Source organism: Callospermophilus lateralis, chromosome 5 (genome assembly GCF_048772815.1).
Source record: "Callospermophilus lateralis isolate mCalLat2 chromosome 5, mCalLat2.hap1, whole genome shotgun sequence".
Classification (NCBI taxonomy): Eukaryota; Metazoa; Chordata; class Mammalia; order Rodentia; family Sciuridae; genus Callospermophilus; species Callospermophilus lateralis.
In genome coordinates, this window is record NC_135309.1 from 148,823,472 (window position 1) to 148,844,390 (window position 20,919).

Consider the following 20,919-nt stretch of genomic DNA (forward strand, 5'->3'; position numbering starts at 1 on the left):
GTAATTTGTTCATATTCTGCTTGCCCTGGAGAGGCAGGCTTCCTTCCAGGGTAGAAGAAGGATGCAGGAAGGGGAGTAGCCGTGGCAACCTGCCCAGCTATGTGGGCAAGTAGAGTATGGGGCCCCGCATACTCTGGGAAAAAATTTCATTTCTAGCCAAGTCACTCCGTTTAATTCTGGTGGTCCCTCCCTGCCCACTTCCTTCTAGAATGCTGACTTCAGGGGGAAGCCTTACTCCTTCTCTGCAGGGAGTCGGAGAGAGTGTGGGGAAGACTTCAATGAGACCAGAGGTCATTCTGACCAAACCAAACTGCAGGCTTCCAGGCTGAGAACAGAGAGTAACTCCCTGTCTGTTCTAGCGTGAACACAAGCAAACACACCGGCTTTGTTAATATTAAGTGCTTGAATGATTAACATTTTCAGGTAAGTGGGTGGTATCCAATTTTAATAAAGAAATTCTCCATTTGCCTTCAATTTTCACAAAGACACAAATTTCAATTGCTTGGGGGACAGAAAGAAACATTTCTAAAGCAGATTGAATAATGTATTCTAAGTACATTAGATGAACTTGTCTTCCAACAACCCCAGGTAAGTATATCATTCTTCCTCAGATAAAGGAGTGTAAGTACAAAAAGGTCATGCACAATGTGCCTAAGGTCATTTACTAGCAGTTGTACAGATAGTAGTTGAATCTATGGAAAAATACTCCAGAACTCACGTTTTCAACCACCAGCCAATTGTGCTAGGAAGAAGGCAATCGATAGCATGTGAATGCTCGGTCACTGTGTCCCCATCCAGTATCAATTCCCTCATCAGGAATTTGCATGCATTTTTGTCTCTGAGATGAGACTTGGTAGCCTGCTTTCCCTGATTTACGTGATCAATCCAGTCAGGACACCTTACCATGATTTAGGTTTCCCTTAAACACAGGTATCTGATGTCAAAGCTATTTCATCTAAATGTGACTTGGCCATCCTCTGTGCAATTCAGTGGCACTGCTTCAACTTTAGAATTACACAGCAGCTCCAGAAAAAAATTTAAAAACCACATCCTGTTCCTCAGGTGTTTCATATTGCCAATCTGGCTCCCATTCTGGGTCTGTCTGAAGGGTAGAAAACTTTACATGTTCAGTCAGTTACCTAACTCTCCCTGGTCAGTCACCTGGTCATGCCTCACTTTCAAAGGAGGCATGAGTTCTGGATGAGCAGTAAGGCAACTTAAACCCAGAAGAGCTCCATCTTCAGTAGCCATCCCAGGTATTTCAGCATCTTGCCTGTCTTTATGAAAAGTAATAATAGATTCTCCAAGTTGAGAGAATGAGGAAAGGAAATACACAATGCCTTCAAAACTGTTAGGTTGAAGTATTGGTTGTAGCAATCTTAGGTTTATGGACATAAGAGGATAGATAAGAAATGAAGCAACAGGTTTTAAATGTTCCACCATAAATCCATGTCTCCACAAAGCCTCCTGCTGGCCACAAGCCATTCAGCAAAGCATATGTTTTCCTGTTTTCTCAATCTTCAGATAATTGAGGCATGGCTCAGCAGGCCAACCAATAACCACACTGAGCGGCTGGTCAGAAGCTTCCAGAGGTCCCTGTACCACCATCATGCCAACAAGTGCCTTAAAAGCAATAAATATCTTTTAACCCAAACAAAATGACTGAAATCCATTCCAAACTGTGGAGTTGGACAACAAAATAGGTCTAAAGTTAGGAATTTGGATTTTTGGTTTAATCTAAAACTATAAAAAAGTCTTTAGTAGAAATGCAAACTCTGAATTTTGTCCTTCACAAATCAGGCAAGGCTTTTCAATGATAGCCATATTATATCTTCAGGTGAAGATCAATCCTGTTGTGCCAAAGACCATCAGAATGGCAGATATAAGCATTAGACCTCAAAGTTGGGAGACATTTCTCTACCCTTTTCTTTCTCTAATCATACATTAAAATGTAAGAGGGTATATAGGCTTGGGGCATTCAGTTCCTGGGGCAGTCATTGATACAAAGAAATAGAACTGGGAGTAGAAAGATTAGGAAGTCAGTCACCAACCATGGGAAAAAGAATCTGGTTGGTGTTAGCAGGAAACTGTTGAAGCATGTGGAAGAAGTGGCTCCCTGAATACACATTGGGAGAAACCACCAGGCTTCTTCCATGCTTCCTCTAGGACTCTGGCCATGTTGCAGTCATTGATTTTTCCCAGACACCTCGCAGTTCACCAAAAGAGGTCTTTCCTCAAAGATGAAGGATTGCTCAAATCTCAAATACTCCTGAGTTCTCAAGGCAATAAACTTACAGTGTCATTGAGGCCTATCTTCTTTCAGTAAAGAGATTGATAAAAGCTGGGGTGGGTGGGGCACCTAGCCCAGAGAAGGGCACCAGCAAGAAGAGAGCCTGGTGACAAGCCATTTGTTAGCTTGGAGGCTTTACCATCCCCACCTAGTTCCTCCTTCCCCAGAAGCCAGTGGCTGCTGCTGTATGGGGAGTCAACCTCAAGATCTTAAGGGAGATCCATAATACGTTCCATCAAAGCCATTCCAGGAGCCTTATCAGACATCTCAAAGACATTTTTGTAGCTGCCTTCTTTCCTGCCATTACTTCTGTTTGAATTACGTCTTACTGCCTTCTCCTCCATTCTCCTACTTTGCCTGATTAGGGCCAGAAATTTTTTTCATTAAGTCACTTTATAGAGCAATAGCAACATTTACTATTCATGGGGCCGCCCCTCCATAATTTTTAAGTCTTTCCATGTGTCTGGAAGCTTGTTTCTGCTCTTCTCGTTTTACAGTGTGGCTCTCTTCCTTCCAAACACAAGCTAAAAAGAAAGAGGAAAAGCTGAGAGCGGGATGGCCGGGAGGGGGTTTGCTGTGGGGTGGAGATAACATCCAGATTCTTTAAGTGTTTTTAATCCAGTTAAATTTCCCTTTGGACTCAAACAGCTCCCTGCTGAAACTGACTGTGGACCTCAATTTCAGCCTAAGAATTAAGTCAAGAAGGAAACAGGGCAGAAACAAATAACAGAGTCAGCTCTATGCTATGAAAACCGCTATGTTGACTGGGGCTCCAAGGTTTTAACCCATTCATTTTTTTCTCCCCCTTTTCTCCCCCTTTACTTAATCTTTCCAACCAGTGTATAGCAGTGGGGCAAGCACCATTTAAAAGCTTCGGGATTTAAAACAAGTTTGTTAAGTCCCTTGGGCACATACTTTCTTAGGAATGCTGGTGCAAGATAAAGTTCACATTTTAATGCCATATGTTGTCAGTCACCAGGGGGAAAAAAGCTCCTTATAGGCACAAACCAGGTCCTGAGCCTTTGTCATAAGGCAAAAATAAACACCCTTGGAGGAGTTAATTAGGCGGTCAGCAGCCACACCAGCGTCCTACCAGGCTGCCCTCAGAGCTTTTAAACAAGCACACCACACACACACACACACACACACACACACGCACACACCACACATACACAAAAGGAGGCGCTTGTTAAATGTGGTAACGATGGGCAATCTGGAGCCCGACCCCAAAGGTAAATGCATTCTGTGAAAGCATTCCACAGATGTCAGGCCCCCCAAATGCTCACTGCCCCGAGTACACTAATTTCTAAGATCCCCCACAGCCCAAAGTCTGCACCCGAGGCGGGGGGAGCAAAGGAGAGAAGGAGATCGGAAAAAGAGTAATAATAATAATGGAGCCAAAGGAAAAAAGGATCCCAAAGCTACTCACCGACTAGCTAGCGCCCCTGCGAAGCGAGCATGACTTCTCCGCGCCGCGCGGCGCCGGAGCCTCCAGGCTGCAGCGCAGCCGACCCGGTGGGCTCCGCTTAAATAGCCGCCGGCCGGGAGCCTGGAGCCGCGCGGCCACTCCCGGCGAGAGATATGGTTCTAATCAGATGCTGGCAGCTGAGGACTCCCCAGGAATGTGCCGGGATGTTTTTGCTGCCTGGGCTTGGTAACTCCCCCTCAACGTGTCTGCCGAGTCTTCCAAACTTAACTGTTTATTAACTAGCGCCGCAGCCACGCCGAGCACCCGGCTGCCAGCCCCGCCAGCTGGGGGCGATCGCAGGAGCCCGAGCCAAGCGCAGGAGAACTGGGCTCGGGAGAAGTCGGGACTCCCAGACCCCGGCGGGCGGGGTGGGGGGAGGGTGCAAATAAGGACAGGAAAGGGAAACTCTACAGGAAAGGGGTGGGATCCACGCAGATATATTTCACAAATCCGTTCCTTCGAGCGATGTGGCATGCGAAGTCATCCTAACCTTTTGGGCCCTTTGAACAAAGAGCTGCATTTACTCCCGACTTTCCTGACAAGGGGCTGTGGGTTCCAGGCAAGGAACTGCAATTTCTAAAGTCGAAAGTGCAATCGCCTCCTTTAAAGAAATCTGGGTCTCTCATTGCAGACGTGGATGCGCTTAAAATTGGAGGGAAATCTATGCATATGTAAAACACCGTGTTTATATATGAAATATAATCCTGCATATAGAGATACGACGTAACCTATTTAAATAAGCTGTATTTCTAATACGAACATTGTATATTGGCTTCCCTTGCCGTGCATACACATCCGTAGACACGGAACATGACTTTATCAGCACTGATTTTCAGTATTTCCTTTCCCTCCATGAAAAGCGCGAGATGTAAGAAAGGATGTTTCAAAATTCCATCTCTGTCAGTAGAAGGCACTGCACGGCGTATCTCAGTGTAGGTTTACAAGCTAGGAATTCATTTTTCCCGTATTTTAAAATCAGGAACAATTGTAAAATCGCCACAGAAGTTTTACTGCTTTTTAAGAATCATGAAATTATTCTTATAAAAGGCATGTCTTCCTTTCCCCCCACCCAAAGTCGGAGGTAGAGTGTACTAAATATGAAAATGCCAAATTGTGACTTGGAAGGGAGGGATTATTGATTTTATTGAGTAAGTAACAGATTTGCATTTTACCGCTGGAACCTGAAGGTTTAACTTGGGCTTATGGGACACCAAGGATGTATTTTGTGGTCTTTGCCTATCCCGGACTGCAAAGCCACAGTGTAATTTGGGGTAACTCAAAGTGAGTGGCAGTCCTTGCTTGCAAGTAGGTCAGACTTGGAACATACAGTGTGTAGAAGAGATTGAGGGGCATCACGAAGCACAGCTGGCCAAGAATACTACCTTTCTTAGCCTCTACTCTTTCTGTTATGGGTCTTATCTCCCCTACCTGGGCATGCAAAGGCAGGGGGACTGGTGCTAAATTTGCAATATTTCGCTGACATAATTTGCTATTATTTTTTGAATGCCTTTGTGTGAATAACAAGAGGTATATAAAATTTAGTCCTATAAAAGTAATTATAACATTTAAGCAAAGAACTTGAATTTTGATGCCTCTGAAAACATGATTCATTCTTTCTAAAATCTAAAAGTTCAGAGGAATGGTTTCACTTCTGAAAGCTAAGCAACTGGGGGTGGGGGAAAGCATATGATTTCAGGCAAATAGGGGTTTTGACAATGCAGAAGAAATAGGTCTCTTTGACCTTCAATACGTAATATTTTCTCAACTCAGCTGGAGTTATATCTCAGCGGTAGAAAAATTGCCTAGCGTGCCCAAGGCTCTGAATTCCATCCCCAACACTGAAAAGAAAAGGAAAAAAGCGTACACCCAAATCTATTTTTTTTTAAAATTCTACGACTCTTTACTAAGAAGTGTTAACATCAGTAACACAGAAGACAGAAATAAGAGAAAGAAAGAAAAAGAGAAAAAAGAAATATCAACTTATGTTTACTATACTCTACCAGATGGTGGATTTGCGTTAGAAGCCAGAAAAAGAAAATTATTTCATTTGCTGTGAACTCTAGTTTGAAGAGAAGATTTTGGTGAAAACAGTTCATATGTGAGCCCTGGGATCACACTTACAGCTTAAAATGGACACCTCTTGTTTTACACAGAAATCCTGAGTCGACAATGAGGAATTCTGGTTTGAAGAGTATTTTTATATCTCTAGGGTGCTGATATTGCTTCTGGAAGTAATCCAATGTCCTGCTCACATTAAGAAAAAAAAAAAAAAAAGGTGTGTGTGTGGGGGAATGAAAGTAAATTTAACTCGTTTTATCCCAGGAAATGCTGTTTCCTGTCACATCTAAGTTGTCACTTTTCACGAGCTTTAAAATGAATATCCCTGCATCTGGAGAATAACACCAAAGCCCACCCAGACATTCACCTGCCTGAACCACAGTCTTTTATTGCCACCACTGAAATTCATGTTTAGAAAACTAGGGTGAAGCAAATTCAATGTGGTGTTCAAAAAACTATGACGCCCCCCCCACCATTATATAAAACTATAAAACATCAATTAAAAAAACATGGAAAAAAAAGAAAGAAAAACTATGTTCTCACATGACAACTGTCCCTTGCACCAACTCTGACTGTGAGGGAGAAGGGGGAAAAAAAAGAAAATGGACTGTGCTCCCAGCCTAGGAAAGGGGTAGTTAATCCCCTGATGGCTTGCTGAAGAATGCATGGTTTATTATTAAAGTAATCTCTTAAGATTTTCCTGGAATGTGCTTCCACAGCAACTCTGCCTGTGTGAGCTATCCTATGTATGTGTCTTTTCTTCCATAATTAAGTTGGTTTCTTTCTTAGCTCACGTACCAAATACTTTCTCATTTTTTTTTCCTCTTCTGTCCTCTTCTCTATTCCTCTTGTTTTCTTTAATCTTCTGATTTTGAAACTGGCCATTTCCTATGAACTATAGATAGCACTTAGGAATTGGCCACATGGTAAACTGTCTGTGAGCCTTGATGCCTTCCTGGACACTTACAGACGCTCAAATCAAACAAATCAACTGCTGGGGATGTACCTTCGTGGCAATCACTTGACTGGCATGTATAAATCCCTGGGTTCAATGCCTAGTACCATAAAAACTAATAAATCAAGCTAATCAAGCTGAGCCCATGGTGCCTGTCTGAAGTTCTAACTATGCAGAAGGCTGTGGCAGGAAAACCACCTGAATCCAGGAGTTTGAGGCCAGACTGAGCAACAGAGTAAGACCCTAGACCCCCCATTCCCCCCAAAAAGGCTTGGTTGAAATGCAAAGGTCACATTGTTTTTTCCCCTTTGTCTATATCTTTAAAGAAGAAGGAGAAGAAGAAAATGGCAATTGCTCCTGGAAAATGTTCTTTGACCTTGACTACTACTGCATATTTAACATTGCAGAAGAAATTGACCATATCAGATTTGGCTGCTGGCAGGGTAGGACAAACAATAGGAGATGTTTTGTTTTGTTTTTATTTCCTATCTACCTACTTACCTGTCAAATCTGAAGTATTCAGAGGATAATATCATTGAAGATTGCCTTTTTTAAAAAATTGTCTTATTGGCTGCATTGACTTGTCTTCTTGTTTACAGTCTGAAAGCACCTTATTTGTGATGTGCAGTATTAGTGAAACTCCAAGGGGAAAACATTGTGGTGCTTGGAAAAATGGGAACATTGTGAATAAAGGGTAGTTTAAAGTGCAATGTTATAAATTTATATAAATGATTACACTTTGCTACCAATACAAAACTTTTATAATGAGAAGTTGTAAACTGGCAAAAGTGTTTTTATACAAATTATCATTAAAATATTATTTTTTGGAAAGCAAGCAGGGAAGAGTTATCAGAATTAAAATACACCTGACCCTGCAAATGAAATAATAAAATATATAAAATCCTATAAGAATACTAATATTAATTGTAATTGAGAAAACACTTGTACAGTTCACTGTTCTGGGAATAAGAATCCATGACCTATGACCTAGAAATAAAACATATATAATGTAAAAGGATGTCAATTGCTGCATTACTACTAGCAGTAAGGACTGGGAAACAAAGTATGTCCATCAGTGGGGGAATGGTTGAAAAAGATAATTCATCCATGCTGTGAAATCATAGGCAGTCATTTAAAATTGGAGTTCAATCTTGTAATATAGAAACATCTCTATAGATTTTGGTTGAGTGGGAAAAGCAAAATACAGAAAAGAATTTGAACTATGTATATACTTTATTAAGACATAAAGCGACCCCTACTCATATAAGCTTGAGTGTATGTTTGTGCATGTGGATGCAAGATTATAAAGGAAACTAGAGACTATAATACAGATTACTAGGTTTTGATGGAGATAAGGGTAGATGAGAGAGCAGAAAGGATGAGTATCATGCAAAAAGGAGAAAATAGCCCATATGAAAATATAGATAAAAGTATATTTATACATCAAAGTGAAATGACATGCACGCTTTTGTATAATACAAACAAAAAATACACTATTTGATTTTAAGGTAAGGGAAGGGAAGAAATATAAAAGAGATTCCACACAATAGTCTTCATGAAGCTGCACCTCCAGGTCTTTCAAAAGAGAAGAGTATCCATGAGTATCCCATTGTCTGATTCAGCCTCCAGAGTAATAGTTTTCAAAGTTTAACATTTAAATAGTCACCTTGGGAGCTGGTTACAAAGGATAATTTCTGGGCCCTGCCACAGAGACCCCTGTGGAAAGCTGTGTGTGTGTGTGTGTGTGTGTGTGTGTGTGTGTGTGTGTGTGTGTAATACTTGGAAACGTGAATGTTTAGTGACACTTCTGGGTGATTCTGATGCTGTAGTTGTGAGGACTATACTTTGAGAAATGCTGAATTTCTCTTGAGATCCAGAAGGACTCTATTTTGTTATTCTGTGTGGCAGGTGAGATTCACCATAATCAGAGCCACAAGATTGAGAGGTGGGTGCCACCTGACATCAGCCACCAGCTGTTGTCTCTCTTTTTGGCTCTCTGAAGCCTCAGACTGGGTTCTGACTTTGGCAGTGGTGGCCCTCAGTACCTATCAAAGATTGTTTTCAAAGAAAGATCTGGTATCAGTCGTTTGCACTGATACATACCCAGACATTGGCATCTTCGATTCTGTCCTTTATCACGGAATGAAAGATACTATGCATTGTAAGAGGGTTCTCAGCCATCTTTGTAAGAACAAAGAGAGATTTTCCCTCCTATGCTTTAGAAGACGGAGGCAACTGTCGCCTCTACTCTGCACCAAGCTTAAGTTACCCCTCAAAAATGAAATATATTTCCAACTTTTTGGACAACCTTTACCATATGTGAGGTCATACTATATCTCGGCCTCAGAGTGACCACTTGAACACTGATATTGCATTTTATAGATATGATTGCCTTCATGATAACCAAAGGAGGGTAGGATTTAGAAGTTCATCTGGTGTGCAGTCCTGGCTGAATATCTTTTATTTTTCTTTTTGGTACTAGGTTTGGGGACACTTTACCACTGAGCTATACCCCAGTCCTTTCTATTTTTATTTTGAGATAGGGTCTCTCTAAATTGCTGATCCTGGCCTCCAACTTATGATCCTCCTGCCTTAGACCCCAGAGTCACTGAGACCACCTGTGTGCACCACCACACCTGGCTCTGTCTACATCTTACTAACAGCAAGATAGGTTGTTAGTAAGTCACCTCTTTTACCTATTTCTCATGAATTAAATTTCCCTACGGACTCCTCCTATTTTGGCTTTTGATGGGAAACAAATGAAAATATTCATGAAAGGACTTTGGAAAGTTTAAAACTGTTAAAATGAAATAAAATATGTAGAAAGCATGTAACCCTCCCCCACATTATTGCCAAAAATGTTTTGGTCCCAAATTATTTCTATGACCAATATCAGAAATTCCATTATCACTAAATCATGCGTTTAATAATTCTGCTACTCTAGCTGTAGTGAAATTTCGTAGGCTGACCCCTTAAATGGGATAGTTCCAAACCCCATTTTTTTAAGATCTCATTGAGGATTACTTTAATGGATCAATTTCATCCCATTAAAGAGAGATGAGTGAATTTCTGCTGAAATGAGAATATTAAAAAGAGGGAGGAGGTAGAAAATGAGAAAATTAGCACTAAAGGCTAACTTATTTCTGAAGTCTGTTTTTCCTACTGAGAAAGAGGGCTGATTATCCACAGACATTCAGTTTAATCTAAAAGGCTTCCACTCAACCCCCACTGTGCACATGGTGTGTTGGTAGCCTCAGCTCTGTGTTGCAGAGCTGGGGATGGAACCCAGGGCCTTGCACTTGCTGGACAAACACTCTACCACTGAGCTCAGCAGCCTCAGTTTTATGGTGGAGCAGCCACTATGAATCAGAATATCATCCACTTTATTCATTAATGCTCAGATTCAAAATCGACTCTGTTTTTTGAGATGAGTTATCGCCACATTGGCCAGGCTAGCCTCACCCTCCTGGGCTCAAGTGATTTTCCTCCCTCAGCCTCCCAATTGTATGCCACTGATCCCCGCTAAAAGTCATTTATTATTTGGAGAATGGAGGGAAGCCATTTCTGAAGTTCAGGCTGATTTAAGTCCTCAATTATTTTGAAGCATATGCATATATGTGCACTTGAACACAAGTATATTTTCTGGCAAGATGCTTGTAGATTCTATTGTATTGTCAAAGAACCCTGTCATGTGAAACAAAGCTAATTCCTATTGTATTGTAAACTGACAGTCATTTCACATTCTTCCTGTACATTTTTATCTGAGGGTTTTATGTAAGTCTTTTGAACCAATCTATATTTTTCCTTATAATATGAACCTCAAACAGAATACAGCAGATATCCTATTTCTAAAGATTAAGAAATGTAAGTGCAAAAACCAGAGTTATTTTATTTACAGAGTTAGAGATGGGGCTAGAACTATTACAAGTTGATGGTCTAGAACTGGGTGATTTGTGTAACTATGTCTGAGCCATAATTCAAGTGGTTGGTGACAACTCTTAGAGTTCACTGTACCTAATGTTCTCCTTCCTGTGACTGGAAAATAATTTTGTTATGGATATTATTTCAGGAAAAAGATACTGGCAAGTGGAAAGGTGTCCAGAGCAGAGTCACTGGGACAGGGATGGGACACTCTAGGCAGCAAGATCATCTAAGAGCTCTGATGATGGGGCCTCACTGCAAATGGCTTATATAGTCAGGACAAGAGTGGTCTTAGGCCCGGAAGGTGGGGTGGAGAAGGGATATGTGTGAATAGTAAAAATTCTATCTAACAATTGAAGGCTTGTCATGAACAAAAAGTGGATTCTACTCCTGTCTTCGGAGGAGAAAGAGATCATGGAGTGGGCTGAATGATGTCTCCCCCAAAATTGTTGTCCTCCCGAAATCTCAGAATGTGCCTGATTTTAAAATAAAGTTTTGCAGGTCTAAATAGTTGAGATGAGGTTGTGCTAGTTTGTATTAAGTCTTGTCAGTGTCAATGAAATCTTTTTTTATGTGTATTGTAATACTTTTGGGTCAGAATACCTCTTAATTTTTATTATAATATTTTTCATGTTGCACAACTCTGGATACTGTGTGTCTAGACATGAATCCCAGCTCCACACTTCACTAGCTTTGTGACCCAAGGAATATTGCTGAAGTGTTGTTATCAGAAGTACAAAATTAACGTATCTTGGTAGGCTTTATGAAGTAGTTACGACATAGTACAGTCCTGAAGATAATGTGAATTTGTCCAAACATCTTAAACATATTTTGAAAGTAAGAAGTAAATATGAAAATACGCTTACCCTAAAAGTCAGAAATTTCACTTCTAAAACAATCTTATGAGAGCTCCCCCTCATTTGCTAAGAAATATGTTCAAGTGCTTAGGAGAGAAAAAAAAAAAAAGCAACTTATTAACAGAAAAACAGACAAATTATGGTGCATGCATCTATGGGAATATTCTAACAATAATAGGAACGATGTTCATGGGAGGCCGAGAGTTGCTTGTATCATCCTGGATGGATTAAGTAAGCAAAACAAATTGCATAAAACATACAGCATGATGTAGCCAGGTGCTGTGGTGCACGCCTGGAATCCCAGCTATTAGGAAGGCTGACGTGGAGGGATCACAAGTTCGAAGCCAGCCTGGGCATCCTATTGACCCTGTCTTAAAATACATAAATAAAAATAAAATGACTGGGGATGTAGCTTAATGACAGAATGCTTGTCTGGTGTGCCAGAGGCCTTGGGTTTGATCACCAGTACTGCAAAATTGACTGAATTTAAAAAAAAATGGTGGTGATAAATCACAAATTCAAAAATGGTGATTACTCCTGAAAGAAGGGAGGGGGTAAGTGAAAGGTGACTCCAATCACATCAGTAAGTTCATTTTTGTTTCCTTTTTTTTTTTTTTTTCTTTTTTCTTTGTTAGTGCTGAGACAGAACCTTGGGCCTTGTGCATGTTAGGCAAGTGTACATGGGTGTGTATTATTTTACTTTTATGTCTATTTATAGATAATTTTCTAAGAACTTTAAAGATATTAATTTATTTTATCTCATAAAAATTTTGTGAGCTAAATCCTATTATCTCAGTTTTACAGATGAAGAAACAGGGGACGTGGAAGAGGGTCACAGAACCAGTAAATGGTAGGGCTACGCTCCAGACCCCTGTAGTCTGGCTCCAGGCTACACTGACCCTCAGAACTATACCAAGAGGTGAAAAGGCTGCAGGAGGCATCGACTCAATACGGTGTAGGATGTGTGTTGACCACATTCCACTTACTTGTTCCTGTTGCTGCTACAGTATGAGTTTCCGCTTTCCAGGATCCTGTCTTTTTTTGTCCCACTTTGGTTCCTGTTATCTTCTCCTTGTGCCACTGACTTCATTTAGAGGCACTTTCCTTATTTTGATTGCAACCTCAGCACCCTTTCCAAGCTGTCTCCGGTGACGCTGTCTCAAAATACATAAATAAAAATAAAAGGACTGGGAATGTAGCTTAATGGCAGACTTTGACCATAAGGGAAAAAGTTCTGTCCTGACTCTGAGCCTGAGTCTGGCCTGAATGGACAATGGTTGGTAACAGAAAAGAGAAAATGGGAAGCTGTACATTGCAGCTTAGCACAGCAATGAAATGTGGCTGAGAGAGAAGTTTCCGTGAGAAAGGATTTAAGAGAATTTAGGGGGCAGTAGGGGTGGGTAGCAGCAGAGAGCAGGTTCATATGTGTTTTCTAGCTACATGTTGCTAGTTTTAGTAGAGTACTTGTGGAAGATAGATAAGAAAAAAAAATTATAATAACCAATGACCCTCCACCCCCCCTTTTTTTGAGTCCCACTAAGTTGTTGAGCATCTCACTAAGTTACTGAGGTAGGCCTCCATTTTGCAATCCTCTGGTCTCAGCCTCCTGAGAAGCTGGGATTACAGGTGTGGATCATGGGACCCAGGTTCCCTTAAATGATTTCTACTTGGCTCTCAGATATCCAGTCCATCTAAGTGAAGCTATTCTGATTTTCTTCTCCAGTGACAAAGCAATCAGCCACTCTAATTAATATTCAGCCTCCCCTAATGGAAGGACCTTCTCTTAGGCTGGTCTAGGGGAGGAAACTACAAGACTAGCCACTGTTGGTAGAGGAGCCCAAGCTTTTGAGACTGACTCATCAGCCTGCTGCTAGACTGCAGTTGCCTTGGTCTTCTGTGGATGAACTGAGCTTACTACTGTTGCATTTACTGGAGAAATATCACCTGCAAATGGGATGTGTAGCTGGGATGGGACTCAGTGGTAGAGCACTTGCCTGGCATGCATGAGGCTCTGGGTTCCAGCCCAACATTGAAAACAAAAATGCTAGGTGTCAGTTTGGGATGAGGGAAAATCAGAGCATAGAACTCTTAAAATTGCCTCTGAAAGTGTGTAAGTACTAGAGGCATTCTGCTGAGGTCAATCAGGATATGTGTAATCATCAACTTTAAGATACATGTTTCTGACAAGTAGACACTTTCTGTTATTATGGTTTATAGTGAACATTAGGCAGTTTTTAAAAACTAGTGTTAGACATTAACCACACCTAGCACATTGATAGTGTAGTCTCCAGTCTCTCTCTCTCTCTCTCTCTCTCTCTCTCTCTCTCTCTCTCTCTCTCTCTCGCTGTCTCTCTTTCAGTTGTAGGCAACAGTAGGCCAGCAAGTAGATCTCTGAATTTAAAAGCCCTGATTTACTGTGTTGGTGTCTGTGTGATAAAAACTCCTTCTGTGGATCATTTTTGAGCTACCATGGGACAGTGCAAGAATGTGGAATCTGCAAGAGATAAGCACACATTGGCTCTTGTGGGCAGCAGTGCCGGCTGTGCCCCATGCTGACTATGAGATTTGTTCTAGTCTCTTTCCTTCCTAGTATGTTCACCATTGGAAATCCTTTTTTCACAACATTGCTGGACAATAAAATAGGTCAAGTCAATAATTAGTCAAATACTTACAAATGAAGAATCTACAATGAAATCTGTGGGAATATATTGTTTAAAGACTTGGACAAAAAAGACTAGAGACCCAAATAGAATGATGGCTTTTCATAATTCACATTGGAGTTTAGTGGAGATAGCCTGGGACTGAGATTGGAATATCTAAATTAGCATCCTGGCTCTGTTCTTAATTATTTGTATAATTTTAATTTTATTTAGAGTACTTAACTTCTCAGTAATCTAAATTTCTTGTTGGAAAATGGAAAATGATGTTTGTGCTCCTGGTTTATTTTGAGATTAAGTTATTTACTAATGGATTACTGATGGATATAAAATAACAAATCTCTGGCATATACTAGGCTGTATGGTAACCATTGTTATTAACTGCAGAAATAAAAAGAGACATTCAGATTCTTTTCATTTTAAGATTTGCTTATAATTTCTTTGTGTGTGAGTATGTGTGTGTGTGTGTGTGTGTGTGTGTGTGTGTGCGGTACTGGGGATAGACTCAGGGTGCTTACCACTAAACCATATACCTAGCCTTTTTTATTTTTGATTTTGAGAGAGGGGCTCACTAACTTGCCCGGGCTTGGCTTGAACTTGCCATCCTATTGCCTCAGAGAGTCACCGGGGTTACAGGAGTGTGCCATCCTGTCTGGTTTGTAAAAAGAATTCTTAAACTTTTGGGACTCGCATCCATTATCTAGTAATGAGTATAACAGGCACAAAACACCTGACTATAGAACAGGTGAGTACTGATGGTAAAACCAACCAACCAAAAATACAAAACAAAACAAAACAAACTAAAAAACAAACAACAAAACAACAACAACAACAAAAACCCACCTCAGAGCACTTTTATGTATTACTCTTTTTTGTTTGATGTTTCTCAGAACCTTCACTCTGCACCTGGGCCAAGCCATCACTGTCTCACGTGGATTACTTAAATCACCTCTAAGTGTGTTTGCTCTCATACTTCCCATAGTCTGTTGTCAATAGAACAGCTGGAGATCTTCAGACAGAATGAAAGGGTATATGCTATTCATTTCATTCAATTCCAAGGTCTAATTTCTAGTCGGTTTAGAATATAGACCTTCAGTATTCTTCTTTTCTTTTTCCATTGCTGGGGGCTTTACACATGCCAAACAAGTTCTGCACCACTGAGCCGTATCCTGGCCCCATACCTGTCCTATTCTATACTTGGCTTGTAGACAGGCTAAATTTATTTCTGCTATTTGGTGCTTTTTAAAAGACAATTTCTATGAGATACAGTGGGAACTACCTAGCCAACAATGGAGTTAACTTTAATTACATTGGGTCTTATCAAATCCCTTGATTTATCTACCAGATTATAAGAAATACACAGGTAGAGGACACCACTAGCTTTCAGCCAAGTTCAAAATGTGGCCCATCTACAGATGCCATTAATAAAGTGCAGTAGGGTGGACTGGGAGAGATTAGAAAATATTTATGAAGATTTAAATGACAAAAAAATTGTGACTTTGTGAGTCTCATAAATTCTGATTCTAACCAATTGATAAAAGATATTTTGAGACAGAAATTGCAATTTTGAAAGTTATTAAGAAAGAATTGTTAAATCTGAAATGTGTGAGTATACATTTTTTTATGAATTGGAGATGTATAGTGAAATATTTATGGGTGAAATGATATGAAATATTGAACTTTTCTTAAAATAACCCACCCATGCCCCAGATTAAAGGGACATAAACAAAACAAGACTGATGAAGCAGAGTAATTGGTATATGTGTATTTAATATATAATTCTCTCTATTTTCTTTATATTTGAATATCTCCATAATAAAAAAGATGAAGATCACACCTTCATTAAGTTTTGCATGAACTGATTGCTTTCCTTCCTTCCTTTCTGCATCATTTTCCATGTGCAAGTTGCTGCTGGGTCACAAGGAGGGTGCTGGAGATAACAGTTTGCAAACCCATTCCCTGGGATTTCTGATTTGTGTCAGAGAACTTCACACAGCAATGCTCCCATGACTAAGAGAGTTTGGCTCCCTGTTCCCAATTCCCCTTCCCAGACATCTGTGTGTGCCTGGGGAGAGTGTCCTGGGATAAAGGATCAATTGAGTCATATTAGTTACTCTCTCCAGTGTTAAGTCTTGTCAGAATGCACAGTCCAGGGCCCCGTTAGTTCCCTCATGCTCCCCAAGTGCTTATTTACCCGGGTTACTAACTTCAGTTTGAAGTCAGATGGTTTGTGAAACAACCTCATCTCATTCTTGTCTGTTTCTCAAGGGGGTGGAGGGTAGGATGAGAAGAACAAATAGGTCCAAAGTCTCTTTGGCTTTAGACTTAGATAGAGGCTTAGATAGAGGCTTATATGCTGTCATGTGCTGTCTGATGAGAGGTTCCAGAGTCTTTCTCCGGGCTTTAGAATGTTGGGAAATCAATCTACAAAGTTCTAAGGCGATCTTTCAGGGGCATCCTTGGTAGTCAGGACATGTCTCCAAAGGCAAGTCTATATCGGGTTGGCTCTGCTGATTTTGGGGGGAGTGGGTTCTCTTTGTCTTTTGCTTAACCATTAGTAGGACCTCCCACTGAGAACAGAAACAGGAATGAGACAGAACTTGGAAACAACTTGAATCTTGATGAAGATGATATTGATTTTGAAGTATTTGCATGCAACTTCATAGTTAAATAAACTTAAAAAATATTCTAACTTGACCCTCATATCTACCTTGCAAGTTAATAGATCATTATAATTGTCTCTGTCTTACAGATGATAAGATTGGATCTTAAAGAAGTCAAGGAACTCCTTCAAGTGCATGTGGATTGCTAGTGAAGTTGCTAAGAATCAAATAAAATCTTCTACCTCTTATTACCCTACCCTGTGATCTTTCAACTACTTTGTTAATCACGACCTCTTAAATATTTAAAAAAGGAAGAAAGATATAGGTATTATGCATTTAAATTATCCATAATTTCTCCATTATCAGAGATGCTTGGCTTTTACTCTTTGTTTCTGTAATTGCATATAGATATACACACAAAATGTGAATGTATGTATGTAAATGTGCATCTCCAATTATCTCTAAGGATTATAATGCAAATCACTTTGCATTATAAATCTATAATATTTTATTTCTATAATACATATACACATATATATTTTAAATACTTCCATTGTTTTGGAAAATTATTTTTTGCTATTTGTAATATATGGTGTGACTTAGACCTCATCTTAATCTTTAGGGCTTTCTTTTCCTAAACAAATTGATTTCTTGTGACACAAAGAAATAATTATTAAGCCTGCCACATTATTTGGACTATTGTCCATCTCAGAGTGGTATTAAGCTAGCAAACTTATGCTTTGTGAGAAAGGATTGCCCAGTAAAGATGTGAAGGAAACATTAGTGCTCCTTCATGGCCATCTGGTTCTCCTTAGCTGAGGAATGCCCACTGGTCACAGCAGCGTTGAACAAAACTCGTAGAAAGAGATAAAACCTTCAATCCAGGCAAGGAGAAAAATGTGAGGGAATAGAGGTAGGGCAGGCAAGAAGGTGCTGTTTACAGAAAAGTAAACCCTGATATAAATCAAGTAGAAAGCTTACCCTTTGAATTGGAAAAAATTTGAGGCTGAAATAATCATTTTGAAAAATTCATCTTACTCATTTTTATTGAATAGTCTCCAGATTGAGTTGCCAGATAAGTCTGAACTCAACAAAAATTCAAGGATTTTTAAGAGTGAAAATATAATGTTCACCAAAGAACTGAGTAGAGACATTTCTTACTTTACTCAATGGATCTTCTTAAAATATAACAGAAGATGCTCATTCTGAAAAACACAAACACCAAACACCTGGGGTAGCCCAGAGGCGCTCATGTGTAACCCCAGCTACTTGGGAGGCTGAGTGAGAATTGGAAGTTTGAGGCCAGCCTTGGCAACTTAGCAAGACCTTGTCTCAAAATAAAAAAATAAAAAGAGCTGATGATTTAGCTCAGTGGTAGAGCTCTTGCCTGGCATGTACCAGGTCCTGGGTTCCATTCCTAGCACTGCAACAGCAACAACAATGAATAAAACACACAAATACAAGTAAGAACATAAAATCATAGGATAATTTATTTATAGCAAGGGAGGCTAACATTTCATATTCCTCAACAGAAAATTTAGGTTTTTAGTCTATAAAAGAGTTCATTATACTTGAATACAGCTGGCCTAGTGTCTGGTACTGGTGGAGCCACCTCACCCAGCCTGTAGCAGACAATTAATCTTTAATCCAAAAAGCCTAATTTCATGACACATTAGAAGAATGCCAGGCATTCTTCTAAAAATACCTGTCCTGAAAATATATGGAAAAAAATACCTGTCCTGTATATCATGATAAAAGAGATAAAAACCAACCCTGATGGAAATATCATATAAAATATTGAAAGAGCTGATGTCACACATTTTTGTTTTTAAAATGAGACTTAAACACATCACATAGTAGCTTTCAGTTGATTTTTGTAAATCACAGATAAGGTGGGTTTTGTTTTGTTTTCAGTGTTGAAAATGGAATCCATATTAGGCAATTGCTGTACCACTGAGGTAGCTCCATCCCCAGTCCCAGTAAATAATTCTAAATTGCAAATACTTTGACAATTCTCTGAGTTAAAAATCAACTTACATTTTTAGGGTGCTTAGTATAGTTCATGTTTTTTAATCTGACTCCAAATTGCAAATAAACATCAGGTAGAAAAATGTGTTTTATTTTCACTGATTATGCAGTTTGTCTACAATTAGAATGAATGCAGCCCCCAAATCAACTGGCATTGTGAAATTGGGAGTAGATTATGACTTGTTGAATAATAATAGTACATAATGAGTTTATGTCTCCTAGCAACTAAGTAATATGGAGAGCTAAGAAAAGTTTTGGAATATGCCTTTAATAAAGACTAATTATTAGAATAACATAAAGAAGACATGGAATATTTTAAAATATATCCATGTATAATCTCCTTTCAGTTATAGATATTATGCATAACCCAACAACTGGATTACATAACAACGAAGCCAGATATTTTAATTAAACCTTTTAGAAAGTACATGGCCTTTGTGTATGTTTATGCATGTGTGTATGTGTGTGTGGGGGGATTGGACCCAGGGCCCCAGGCACATCCACTGACCTATAACCCCCAGGGTGAAAATGTTTAAATGAAATAGATTATTTTTCTTGCTAAAATCTATAAGTTGGTATAGAATATAGAGTGGATACATTACTCTTCTAAGAGTTTTAGAATTCCTCATAAAAATTTATTCTGGTACAAATCCTAAATTTTATATTTCGTATTTCCATCTCCCATATGGTAAATAAAAGTTGAATTTTCTAGTAACAAAAACATTTTTTTTTGTTTTAAGTAGTTATACATGACAGTAGAATGCATACATATACCATACATAAATGGGGTATAATTTCTCCTTTGTATGATTGTACATGTTGTAGAATCACATTGGTCATGAAGTCAAGTCTGTTTCATTCTACTATCCTTCCTATCCCCATATCACCTCCCCTCCCTCCACTTCCCTCTACCTAAAGTAACTCTATTCTTCCTTAGCGGCCCCCCTCAAAAAATTATTAATTTTTTATATTGCAGTATATATTAAACTGATTTAATACAGTAAAAAAAAAACGTTGCCTTTCTTTGGGATGGAGTTTGGAACTTACTAAATACTATCAGTGCATTAGAAATTTTTGGTCTAAACACCAGGGCTTACTTTCTCTCCTGTTTTATGTTTTTGGGAGATGGGCTGGAGTAGGGAAGAACATTCCTATCATAGTTACAAAGCAGTACAACTTGCTGTCTCAAACTGTACCCATTAATGGTGGCTGGGAAGGTGTTACCCTACAAAAGTCTTTCTACCATTCTGAATAAGACTGGAAAATTTTTCTACAACATTGAAGTCTGGGTCAATGCAGGAAGCTTGGACATGCAAACAATGCTGCCTCTATTAAAAAGCAAGCCTAAAATGAAATGGAAATCATATTTACTTTCATTTCCCTCCCTGTATACTCTCTCTTGGGAGAGAGGTGGGGGTGGCAAGAAAACAAGAAGGCTGGATCAAACAGAAACAATCTGGACACATTTGAGGAATGTTGCACGCATGTGTGTGTGTTTATGATTGCACGTGTATGTGTGTTTGGAGTTTGGCTGCAGAGTATTTTCTCCATCTCCATAGTTTCTACACCAGCTTGAAACCAAATAATACTTAATCACTTCCATAAAAATTCCAAAATAACAAAAACATGCATGAAAAAGGCAGCAGTAAGAAGCAAGCATGCTATATATGTTATAGCTGACCACAAACGCCATTCACAAAACAAGCAAAGTGGCCTAACCAGGAATTTTCTAAATGCTTTTTTTGGGAGAAGTTAACTCCCTTACGGAGAGCTTCAAAATAGAAGAGGAAAATGACAGGTTGGTGTGGACCTGTTTTACTGATTTATCCCTAAAATAAAGACTGCTTCCTGAATTAAAATGCAAATCCCCAAGGGGCTGCTTATGAGGAAGCATTATAAACACAAATCACAACTCATCACGCAGACCCTCTTCACAGAGAAGAAACAGTCCTGTCCTCAGTGTGAGAGGCAGGTCCTTCTCTTCCAACCTGTTTGAAAGCTTGTCCACCTCTAATTCTGTACACTGCTGTTTTCAGTGTTTTTAGAGAACAACAGAGTTTATCCAACAGGAAATTCTGGAAT

At 39.5% G+C, this 20,919-nt stretch overlaps 1 protein-coding gene across 4 annotated transcripts in view; it reads right to left on the minus strand.

The window, feature by feature from the left end:
• Positions 1-4,051, minus strand: part of Dab2 (DAB adaptor protein 2) — a 53,787-nt gene extending 49,736 nt beyond the window's left edge. For 2 of the 4 annotated variants that reach the window (XM_076857407.2, XM_076857406.2), the window contains exon 1: positions 3,720-4,051. The gene's annotated coding sequence lies outside the window, so the exon portion shown is untranslated. The remainder of the gene's footprint in view (positions 1-3,719) is intronic. The other 2 variants (XM_076857405.2, XM_076857404.2) reach the window with 1 other exon arrangement.
• Positions 4,052-20,919: the final 16,868 nt, after the last annotated feature.